At 33.3% G+C, this 11566-nt stretch overlaps 1 long non-coding RNA gene across 3 annotated transcripts; it reads left to right on the top strand.

The window, feature by feature from the left end:
• Window positions 1-3615, top strand: LOC142178540 (uncharacterized). 3 transcript variants are annotated; one of them, XR_012706737.1, is made up of 6 exons: window positions 1-149; window positions 268-391; window positions 1518-1749; window positions 2878-2968; window positions 3056-3157; window positions 3300-3615. It is a non-coding gene; the product is annotated as an uncharacterized LOC142178540 (long non-coding RNA). The 3 variants fall into 3 exon arrangements; XR_012706738.1 differs by having other exon boundaries at window positions 2878-2998; window positions 3083-3157; XR_012706736.1 differs by having other exon boundaries at window positions 2878-3157.
• Window positions 3616-11566: the final 7951 nt, after the last annotated feature.

Genomic DNA, 11566 nt, shown 5'->3' with positions numbered 1-11566 from the left:
AAAAGTAATTAAAACATGGGTAAATAACATAACACGTATCTAAATATGCCCAACATCACATGGTTCTCCATCTTCCTTTGCTTTAGATACTTTTTCCAATTCTATACTTTTTGTTCTTATCCTTCTACTCAGATTGATACAATCTTCAGGTTAGCTACTCATCTTGATCTTGTGATATATTCTTTTCTCTCTCTTACAATTAATTCTTTAATATAAGGTTTTCTTTGTTTCTAAGGTTATGCTTTGTTCTTTGGTTTTCCGTTGTAGGTTGTCGGATACACCTCTAGATTTTGATTGTTACCTTTTAGTTTCCTATTCAAACAGAGAAAATCCTCAGACTGTTCCTGCAGAATGTAAGCACTCTTGGAAGTTGCTGAATGGGAGTATTGAGGTATTACCCCTTGAAATTGCTATTTATTTTGAAAAGTTTTGCATTTTTATTTCCTTTATTTTTTTATTATTAAGTTAAAGGCCGATTCTCTCCTAATTTTTAGGTATTAACCCTTTGTTTTGAGGCATAACCCCTTTGAAATTTTTGTTTACATTGCCTGACTGCTGCGCGCATTAGATTCCTCATCTATGCTCTTGAAGTCCTTTTCTTTCTCTCTCCGAGCTCTTGAATGAGGTTTAAAATTGATCCCACGATCATAAACGGTAGCTTTTTAGTTTTACTTAGTAAATTTTAATATTCAACTATTAAAACATTCTCAGGAGTTGCATAATGTGCTTAATTGGTTGTCAATGAATAGTATGAGGTTTTAAGATCATTAAGGTGACTAATAAGTGGCTTTATTATTTAATCGTTTTACAGCTTAACGGACAAGAAGAAGAAAAAAAATAAGAGAGAATTTATTCCCATCAAGCTTGCACCTTAGATGTATTGAATTTTGCATCTCCTTTAATATGAGTGAATGATGCTAGCTGCTACTTCCTATATTTGATGGTGTGGACAGTAGATTCTGATATAACCGATAACTACTTTTGTGTAATATTGATTGTTTGATGGATATGAGACAATAGTTTTAAGGTTCTCTTTTAACAATGATTTCCTTTAAACTTATGGAAAATAATTAAATCTCTGTAATGTATCCAAGGGAATGCTGTTAGAACTTGATATTCTTATTTTACTCTTAGGAGCTTAGAGATTTGCAATGGAAAAAGATATTGCTTTCTATATATATTCAGCGTTTGAAGAGTTTTTCGAAAATAATTCTTGGAGAAGTTTGTGGAAATGTTTTGTAAGAATGTTTCTGGAAACAATTCTTGTTAGGATGATTGTTATTGTAAAATTACTTTTGAAAAACTAAATGTATTTTATTGGATAGGATTATTATAGAGCAGGAAAACTAAAATGTGACCTATCTATTAGATGAACTTTTAATCAAACTGATAACTTTTAGTCTCATGTGTCACACTGGTAAAAATATTTGCATGCAACTTCAACTGGATTGAATATTAGCATCTTTACTTACTTACTACACCAGATCTTTGACTATATTATGTTGCATATTTGGTAGGACCTACCAACTATCCCAAAAAAAGTTTGTTGCAGTTGATATGTCTTTTGGAGGAAGAGAGAAAACAAATCAAACTCCAGCTAACGCAACAAGAAGTTCTTGATTATTCAGATCTCAGAAAGACGAGAGCTAGGCTGTGGGCTAACAGGTTGAAGGAATTACAGAGAGCTGCTACTTGAACTGCTTTATAAAGTCTACTTGATGGTTTTTACATAGAGCGTGATTGAAATTTGTAAGTTATTAAATCCTTTCACATTGTAATGTATTCATGGGGGGAGTTCTCATTAAATACTTAGATATACTTTGTCTCTTGCCCAAATTGAACGCCATTTTCATTAACTTCCTAATGTGAACTTTTGATCTCTCCTTATATTTGCTGCATCCTTTTCATGTGCATGATGGCTTTGTTTTCTATCAAACTTCCAGCATCAGGTTCTATGAAATAAGAATTGATAGGACTGCTTTTATAGACGATGATAAATCTTTGACAGGTAATCTAGGCAACATGTTGGTTCTATTATCTTTTAAATGACTTGTGTATCCACCCTTTTATATACTGATTAACATGCCAAGTTATGTTTATTCAAGGGACTATTCCTTTTTTTTTCTTTGGTTGCTCATATGCTTGTAATTGGTTTGTTATAAAGCTTTTGATAGTTTGGCTTCTTACGTACTTCCTAGATAAATAAATATTATGGCTTTAAGAAATACAATGCTCTTCCCTCATATGTATCTCTAATTCCTTTTTTAAATAAAAAAAATAGTATTAGATATGCATTTGCAAGGAAGAGAATTTGTTCTTCCAGATGTATTTCTTAGGGGATTTCCCATTTTGAATTATCACTCTCAGTTACTTTGAATTCTACTTTGAGCTTGCATTACTCCTTGGGACTAGCATCTTATGTTTATTAGTACATGGACTTGCTACTATTTTAGAATGTACTTTGCATTAAAGATTAAAATGTGACGATTGTTCTCTAATCTATAACTGATTTAGCATTTTTTAGCTCATAGTTAAGGGCGCTAAAATATTCCATATTGAAGCTCCTGAGTTATGCATGTCAAAGTCTTATACCAGATGCAAATGCTTTGACCATTAGTGGTAAAAAGCCTTTGTATTTGTTCATACAAGCCTTGTGAGCCGTTAACTCAAAAGAATTTGCAGGTCTTGATTATGACCTTAAGTTAGACGAACTTTCAAATGTACTGTTTGTCTTACTATCTGCTCCTTGGGGTTCAAATATGCATTATTAAAGAGACGATGTATATTTATTGACGTACTGCAAAAGAATCTAAGGACTTTTATATGTTTGATTTGAATGCCGTCCTGTTATTATTTACATTCTGTGTTACATGGCAGAGAAATAGAGAGGTAGACACAACAGAAATGGAAAATCAAGTCATATCTGCAGGAAACAGCTTTTAGTCATGTCAGAAATCCGAGACTCATGGTCAGTGGGTTTTTGGATCAACTCCAGCAGGTTTTCTCAAGTTTCCACTTTTGATATGCGATATGTCTCATCCTTAAATTGTTGTAGATTGATTTTAGGATGTAGCTTCTCCAGGATAGTGTGGATGAACAAGCATGCAAGGAATAGTTTTATAGAAGGGAGCAAATTTTTCTATGCTTGAATTCACAGGTTATGAAATTGCTTCTTTTGTTTCTATATGTTAAATTGGCTATTTAGTGATGGGACTGTGCTTCACTTCTGTGCCTGTATATTACTAGGCTTTCTGTTCAAGGAATTATTGTTATTTACACGTCTCATTTATACATCTCAGGTAGATGTGTTAAAATTTAACACACTGCTACATGTCTCGATCCTAATTTTGTTGGAGTAATTTGAAAATGGAACTCTTTTGGAGAAGGAGCGTATGAACAATTCGACAGGAATGTCATTTGTACGGTTATCTTAGGGAATATGATTTGAAGATTGGAGCAAAATTTACTGTTCTTAAATTCATAGATTGTGAAATTGTATTATATACTCAGATGTAATATGTAGTCTTCTATGTCATAATCTATAAAAATTAGAACTGTACTTATGTGTGTGTAGTATTATGGTTATTCTGAAATATTTATTGCTGTTTAGGTTTAGATTTCAATATGTCTTCTGTGGATGCAACTAAAGGTTGACAGAAATTAACACTCATCTAGTTTACTTATATGTGTTTTGTTGGTTGTGCGAAGAATTTACCAAATGTATTCCATTTGTTGTCTGGTTTTACATGTCTACAATCATCCTAGGATTCTCAGAACATAGAAAGATATCAAAGTTATGACTTTTTTTAAAGTAGTGTTCCTTGTGAGGTAGTTTAATTTTTCAATTATTAATTTAGTAGGACCACAAATCTTTTCTTAATTGTCCATATAGAATTATCCATACAAATATTTAACCTGTCAAAATAGATTATTTTAGATCATGCAGTAACAAAAGACAGAATATAATTCCTTATACCTTAATCCAAATACCTCTCTAGAAACTATTGCTATTGATTTGTTTTTAACATTCTCGACAGATATAGAATTTTTCACTTACATTAGTTATCTATCTCAAGAATAATAAAATCATGGTCCTCAATTCCTATAAAAATACCTGTGATATTCCCACCTTTTTTGTATCAACCAAGAACTCTTCATCCACTACTAATCTTTCCTATACATTGTGCTTTTAAATTTCACCTACTTACTGAACATGGCTATCACTTCCTTCATCCACTAACTTTGTAGTGAAGGGAAAAAGTTTATAAATCACAACTGCACAAGCGAAACTAATCTAACAAAGATTACATTTGCGAACAATTCAGAAATAAACTTAGTATACATATGTGTATAATATTATATATATTCTACATGTTACAAATAGCTAGTCAGCCAGCCTTTGGAGTGAAACGGATTATTGTTTAATTGAAAACGCCACTCACTTGATTTTCTTCATTATTCATACAAAGTATCAAACACGTAACAGAACAAAAGATCAAGAAAACAATATATACAGAAATCACATAGAAACATAAATTCAGAGCAAAGCTTTATAATAGGATTGGTTGCTTTTGGTTGTTGATCTGCTATAGTACCATTGTCTTACAATAGCCAGCAGTAGGATCACAAGTCTTGCAAAAACGATACAACGAGTAGGACAAGTAATCTCTTCTCGTTGTATCATTTTTGCAAGACAGTCGAGAAGAGACTACTCCCCAACATAAGGATTACTTGTGTTGGGGAGTAGTCTCTTCTCGACTGTCGCAAGCTCAAGATCAACATCTCGTGCTGCCAACACTTGCACCTTGGAGAACTACGGCGCATTGACTGAAATATTTCAGCATCAGAATAATTAATAAAAATTAAATTTTGACGAGTACAAAGTGAAAATTTAACATATAAAGAATATGAATAGAAACAAAGATAAATACATGACAATAAAGAATTAGAATCTAGAGAAAAGAAATCTATATACTAACTTTGTGATATTTCTATTATATAGAAATGAAAAGATGGTCGATCAGAGGCATATATATCATTTGGTAAAAATTCCTGCATTGTTTGTATTTTTAAATAACACCGCTCCTTGCATTTCTTAACATGTAATGTTTGATACAGATAGACCCCATATTCCCCTAGCCAATAGCCACAACTCTCCTTTTTTACATGAAGTATTGTGATCCTTTTTTCTTAAATGCACTGTATGTTAATGTTGATTAGACTATTTTTTGCAGGAAGTACTATGAACCTTTTTTTCTCATTTGGTAAAATTATTAATTTTGTTTTAGTCAAATAGAAGTTTTTATATAAAAAGTAACATTAATTTTTAAATAATAGGGCAACAAAAAGGAGTAAATTTTATGGGTGGTCATTCAACTTTGTGTTCATTAAGCAAAAATTATTTTTCTTTTTTTTGTTACGTAGAATCATTCAATTTTGTGTTAATTATCCAAAAATTATTTTTTTTTGTTACACAAAAATTATTTTACTTTATTTATCCCAAAAATCACATTGACCAGATTTTATAATACATTTACTTGAAAAGTCTATTATGTCGTTGACATTAATCCTCTCATTTATGTAATATCTTTTATATTATAGACTATATAATATATTTTTACCTAGGTATTTTACTCATAATTAAAATAGTTTTAAATTATTTTATTTATTATTTTTATAATATATCCATACATTTAATTTTTTCATTGGACTCAATTTTTTTAATCATATTCAAACACGAACATATGTTAATGATAAAAAATATTTATTTTTTAATATTTATTTAAAATAATAAAAACAGATTTGTTTAACAAATGATAGTTTTTTATAGTCAATAAAAATTTTAAAAAAAGTTTCAAAGATATTTGTGTTTAATATTAAGTTTTTTAAAGCTTTATCTGTTAATATTATTTATTTGAAAGTATTAATATGATGTGTCATTTTGCTAAATGTGAGTATTTTATTTATTAAAATTAATGTGTATGACTTGGACGATAAATCAGTGAGCTTTGATTTTTTAATTTTTATTAAGCATGATTAAGAACGCGGACTTGAGATTTGTTCACGATAATGTTACTGACAAATTTAATAATGCTATTTATATATCTTGAAAATTAATATTAAGAAAAAATTAAATGTATGAATATATTACATAAGTGGGAAGATTTATAATGTCAATGGTATAATAAACTTTTCAGGTGAATGGTTTATAAAATCTGGTAAAAGTGATTATCGTGATAACTAGAGCATAGTAAAATGATTTTTGTGTAACAAAAGAAAGAAAAGTGAATTTTGGGTAGTAAACACAAAGTTGAATGACTTTTACGTAACAAAAGAATGAAAAGAGACTTTTGGGTAATAAATTGTCTTAAATATTGCATGTTATAATTTTTATATTGTTTCATTGTGAAAATTAACATGTGATAATTCTATAAAAAATAAAAACATTTCTCTCATCTCTTTAATTGAGGAAAAAATTAAAATCCGTATAATTTATATAGACTTCTATCAAATATTTATTATTTTTTCACCAATTAACATCATTTTAAATGAGTTATAATAAAATATAATTTGAACCGCTATATTGAATTTTTATAATTTAGTAAAAAAAAAAAAATAATAAAATAATTTATATCATGTTAATATTTGTTTTCGTGCCTATTGTTCTCTTTGTTTGAAATAGTAAATTGCCTCATTAGGAATGCAAATTCCCTTGGATGTTCTCTTTGCCTATTGAACTAAAACAAATTCTTAATTTTGATGTATACAAGATATGAAGTAAAAGCATAATTTTTTCCCATCTTTTATAGTATTATAAAGAATGACATTTCTTTCATCAAGCAGCTAATTGTTCCTACTGTCGAAACACTTGCAAGGCCAATTTGGATGTATTCCAGATTAGTTTACAGAAGATAGATTGGTATACTTTTTATTTTAAAAAATTATTAATATAGACGAAACTTACAACTTTTTAATGTATTCTCTTTTAAAATATTCAAATACAGTGGGGAAATAATAGCATTGATATCAATTTTTCAATTTGATGCTAGTGTTTGACATTAATCGGAGGTTAAAATGAGTATTATAACACGTAATATTTTTATGTTAATTGAAGCAACTTAAACATATTATAATTTATAGCTTTATTTTATGTAAATTATTAAAATAAATTAATTATAAATTGTGATCCCCAATATCATTCTCTATCCATGATTAAATGGATATAATAATGATAATTTATTTATGAAAAAATTAACTGAGCACCGATAAATAGCATTTTTAAAATGAGAATATTACATAAATGTCCCAAATAAGTTTCAACTTACCAACCTCTAGCCATTAACAATAGACTTATCAACACTAGCCAATCACATATAGAAATTAAAAATCCAAATAAATAAGGTTCTTTCTCTCCAAGAATCACACGCAATGATCTCCTTTCATATTTAAAGCGTGATCAACAACATTAGATGTAAGACGAAAAGAAATAAGGTTCTCTCTAAAAGGGACCTTTTTCAATGAGTATGGTTGAAATTCTTTGAAAACATATAGATGGGTCAATATACGCTTTTTGAGGAATATTGGAGGTGATTTGGTATAAAAAATCGTAGTTAAAATCGAATTCAAAAATTCTTCTGCGACATGTATCACACACATAGATATACATATGATACACCTATTATACAAATATGATACATATGTGATATACAAATGATACACAATATGATACACATCTCATTTTTATCATGTTTCATCTTCTATTTCGAATTTTCAATTCAAACCATCTCAAAACTGAGATTCAAACTCCTTAAGATGTACTCAATATATTCTAATAATACCCACTAAAAAAAAGCAGAATTTAATATTTTTTGGCTACAAATAATTAATTGGTAGCATTTAGCTAATATTAATAATATTTAATAAATTGACAAATTTTTGTAATAAACTACTTATAAATGGACATAACTGTTAAATTTTCAAAAAAATTGCAATATTGGGCCCGTATACGGGCCTTCCTCATCTAGTAGCTATGAGAAGAATGCTGAAAACCGAACCAAGTTTTAACCGCGCCATGCTAAGAATAGTACTTCTCGTATTTCGCTCAATGAAGTTTTAATACGAGCATTTCATTACTTTCCAAATGCCACAATTTATGGACCCTAATGCCACCACTTACAAAAAAAAATAATAGAAGATGATAACATGACATCCCAATGCCACCACGAACAACTAATAATCAAAAATATAAGTTTTTACTAATCCTACTTCCACCATCATTTATGGTCTCTCCCTAAATTGTTAGTACTCTGTATTTGAAAATATATTAAATTTTTTGAAACAATGTAAAATCAGATATGCAGAAGAACAAAATTAATTCGAGCCCACTGAATTCACAGTGTTTTCTTAAGGAACCTAATCCCCTCCTAGTACCCGAGGTTTAGGATTATTTCCTCCCAGAAAAGAACGGATAACCTCACTGGTGTAGCGGTACTTCAAACCCCCTTATGTGATTTTCGCACCTGCGGAAGTACAATCGCACCTACGAAAAAATCCTCACAGGTGCTCATTTCTCCATTTGGCATGTCTCCGCACCTGCGGTCAAAGGGGCCGCTTCTGCGCGTCCGCAGGTGCGACCAAAGCCTTCGCACCCGTGCCATTTCTGCTTCTGCGCCTACTCCTGCGCCCAAAATTCAGCACCTGCGGTTGATGGCCTGCCCTCCCCTTCTTCGCACCTGCGACTCGTGGCTCGCACCTGCGGCTGGTCAAGCACAAGTGCGATTGTAGCAGAAGCTGGAAGCTTCAACTGCTGCTCCTAAGTCCAAAGTTGGTCCGAGCCTCTTCCAATTAATTCCCGAGACCCCTGGGGCCCTTTCCAAATATACCAACAAGTTTGAAATCATAAAATGGACTCGCTCGAATTCTCTGAACGCATAAAACAACATCAAAACTAAGAATCATACCCCAAACCAAATTGATTCAACTTAGAAATTTCAAATTCTTCAAACTTACTCCGAACGTGCCAAAACATACTTAAACTACTTGGAATGACACCAAATTTTACGTGCAAGTCTTAAATCACCATACAAAACTATTCCCATACTCGGAATTTCGAACGGACCTCGATTACTCCAAAACCTACTCCAAACCAAATTTGAAGAACGTTAAATTTTTAAATAGTTAATTTTTACTATTAAGTGCCGAAACGCTCCCGAGTTGTCCAAACCCCGATTCGAACATACGCCCAAGTCCAAAATCGTCATACGAACCTATTTGAACCGGCAAATCCCGATTTCGGGGTTGTTTTCTCAAAATATTGACCGAAGTCAAACTTAGCTTTTTTAAAGCCAATTAAGGAACCAAGTGTTTCAATTTTAACCCCAACACTTCCAAATCCTGAACTAACTATCACCGCAAGTCATAAAATAGTAAAAGCACATACGGGGAGTCTTATTTAGGGGAACGAGATTCTAAAAGGCAAAATGACCGATTGGCTCCTTACATTCTCCACCTTTTAAACAAACGTTCGTCCTCGAACGAGTTTAGAATTATACCCGGAGTGCTGAATAAGTGTGGATATCTGCCCCGCATGTCCTCCTCGGCCTCCCAAGTCGCTTCCCCGACTGGTTGGCCCCTCCACTGAACGTTTACCGTAGAAATCTTCTTTGACCTCAACTGGTGAACCTGTCTATCCACAATGGCAACTGATTCCTCTTCATAACCCAAGCTCTTATCTAGCTGAACTGTGCTGAAGTCTAACACATGTGACAGTTCGGTATGATACTTCCGGAGTATAGATACATGAAAAACCGGATGAACTCCCGATAGATTGGGAGGCAAATCAAGCTCGTAAGAAACCTCCCCAACTCATCTCAACACCTCAAATGGGCCTATAAACCTGGGGCTCAACTTCCCCTTCTTCCCAAATCTCATGATTCCCTTCATCGGCGAAACCTTCAAGAGAAATTTTTCACCCACCATAAACGATAAATCATGTGCTTTCTAATCCGCATAACTTTTCTGTCTGGACTGTGCTGTACGAAGTCGCTCCTGAATTAACTTTACCTTTTCCAAGTCATCTTTCACCAAATCTGTACCATATAACTTAACCTCGCCGGGCTCAAACCATCCGATGGGCGAACCACATCGCCGACCATACAAAGCCTCAAATGGTGCCATCTCGATGCTGGATTGGTAACTTTTGTTATAAGCAAACTCGGCCAAAGCCAAGAAACGATCCCACTACCTCCGAAGTCAATCACACATGCCCTGAGCATATCCTCCAAAATATGAACTGTCCGCTTTGGCTGCCCGTTGGTCTGCGGATGAATGTCTGTGTTGAGCTCCACACGGGTCCCCAACTCACTCTGTACTGCTCTCCAGAAATGTGAAGTAAACTGAGGGCCTCTATTTGATATGATGGAATTTGGCACACCGTTCAACCGAAATATCTCCTGAATATAAATCTGGGCCAATCTATCTGAAGTATACATAGTCACAATCGGAATGAAGTGTGCCGACTTGGTCAACCTGTCGACAATGACTCAAACTGCATCAAACTTACACAAGGTCCGCGACAACCTAACTACAAAGTCCATAGCAATGCTTTCCCATTTCCACTCTTGTATAGTCACCTGTTGAAGTAGGCCACATAGCCTCTGGTGCTCATATTTAACTTGCTGACAATTTAGGGACCTAGCTACATATTCAACTATGTCCTTCTTCATCCGCCACCACCAATAGTGCTGCCTCAGATCACGATACATCTTTGTAGCACTTGGATGAATAGAATACCGAGAACTGTGTGCTTCCTCTAGGATCTTTTCCCTCAGCCCATCCACATTAGGAACACATAGATGATCCTGGAGTCGTAGAACACCATCTTTGCCAATAGTAACTTCATTGGAACCATCCCGTAATACCGTTTCTCGAAGAACCAATAAGTGTGGATCATCAAACTATTGAGCCTTGATCCGCTCAAATAGTGAAGACTGGGAAACAACACATGCAAGAACTCGACTGGGCTTTGAAATATCCAATTTCACAAGTCTGTTAGCCAAGGACTGAATACCCAAAGCTAATGGCCTCTCCTCTACTGAAATAAAAGCCAAACTACCCATACTCTCCGCCTTTCTACTCAAGGCGTCTTTAACTACATTTGCTTTGACCGTATGATAAATGATAGTAATATCATAATCTTTTAGTAACTCAAGCCATCTGCGCTGCCTCAAATTTATATCCCTCTCCTTGAACAAATGCTATAAGCTGCGATGATCCGTGTAAACTTCACAAGACACCCCATAAAGATAATGCCTCCAAATCTTAAGAGCATGAACAATCGCAACTAACTCCAAATCATGCACTGAATAATTCTTCTCATGAGTCTTCAACTGTCGCGAAGCATATGCAATAACTCGCCCCTTCTTCATCAATACGCAACCCAGGCCAACGCGTAAAACGTCGCAATACACTATATACATCCCTGAACCGTAAGGCAACACTAACACTGGTATTGTAGTAAATGTTGTCTTGAGCTTCTGAAAGCTCACCTCACAATCATCGGACCATC

Source organism: Nicotiana tabacum, chromosome 24 (genome assembly GCF_000715075.1).
Source record: "Nicotiana tabacum cultivar K326 chromosome 24, ASM71507v2, whole genome shotgun sequence".
Taxonomy (NCBI): Eukaryota; Viridiplantae; Streptophyta; class Magnoliopsida; order Solanales; family Solanaceae; genus Nicotiana; species Nicotiana tabacum.
Note: the sequence above shows the minus strand (reverse complement) of the source record. Positions and strands in the feature narration are given on the sequence as shown.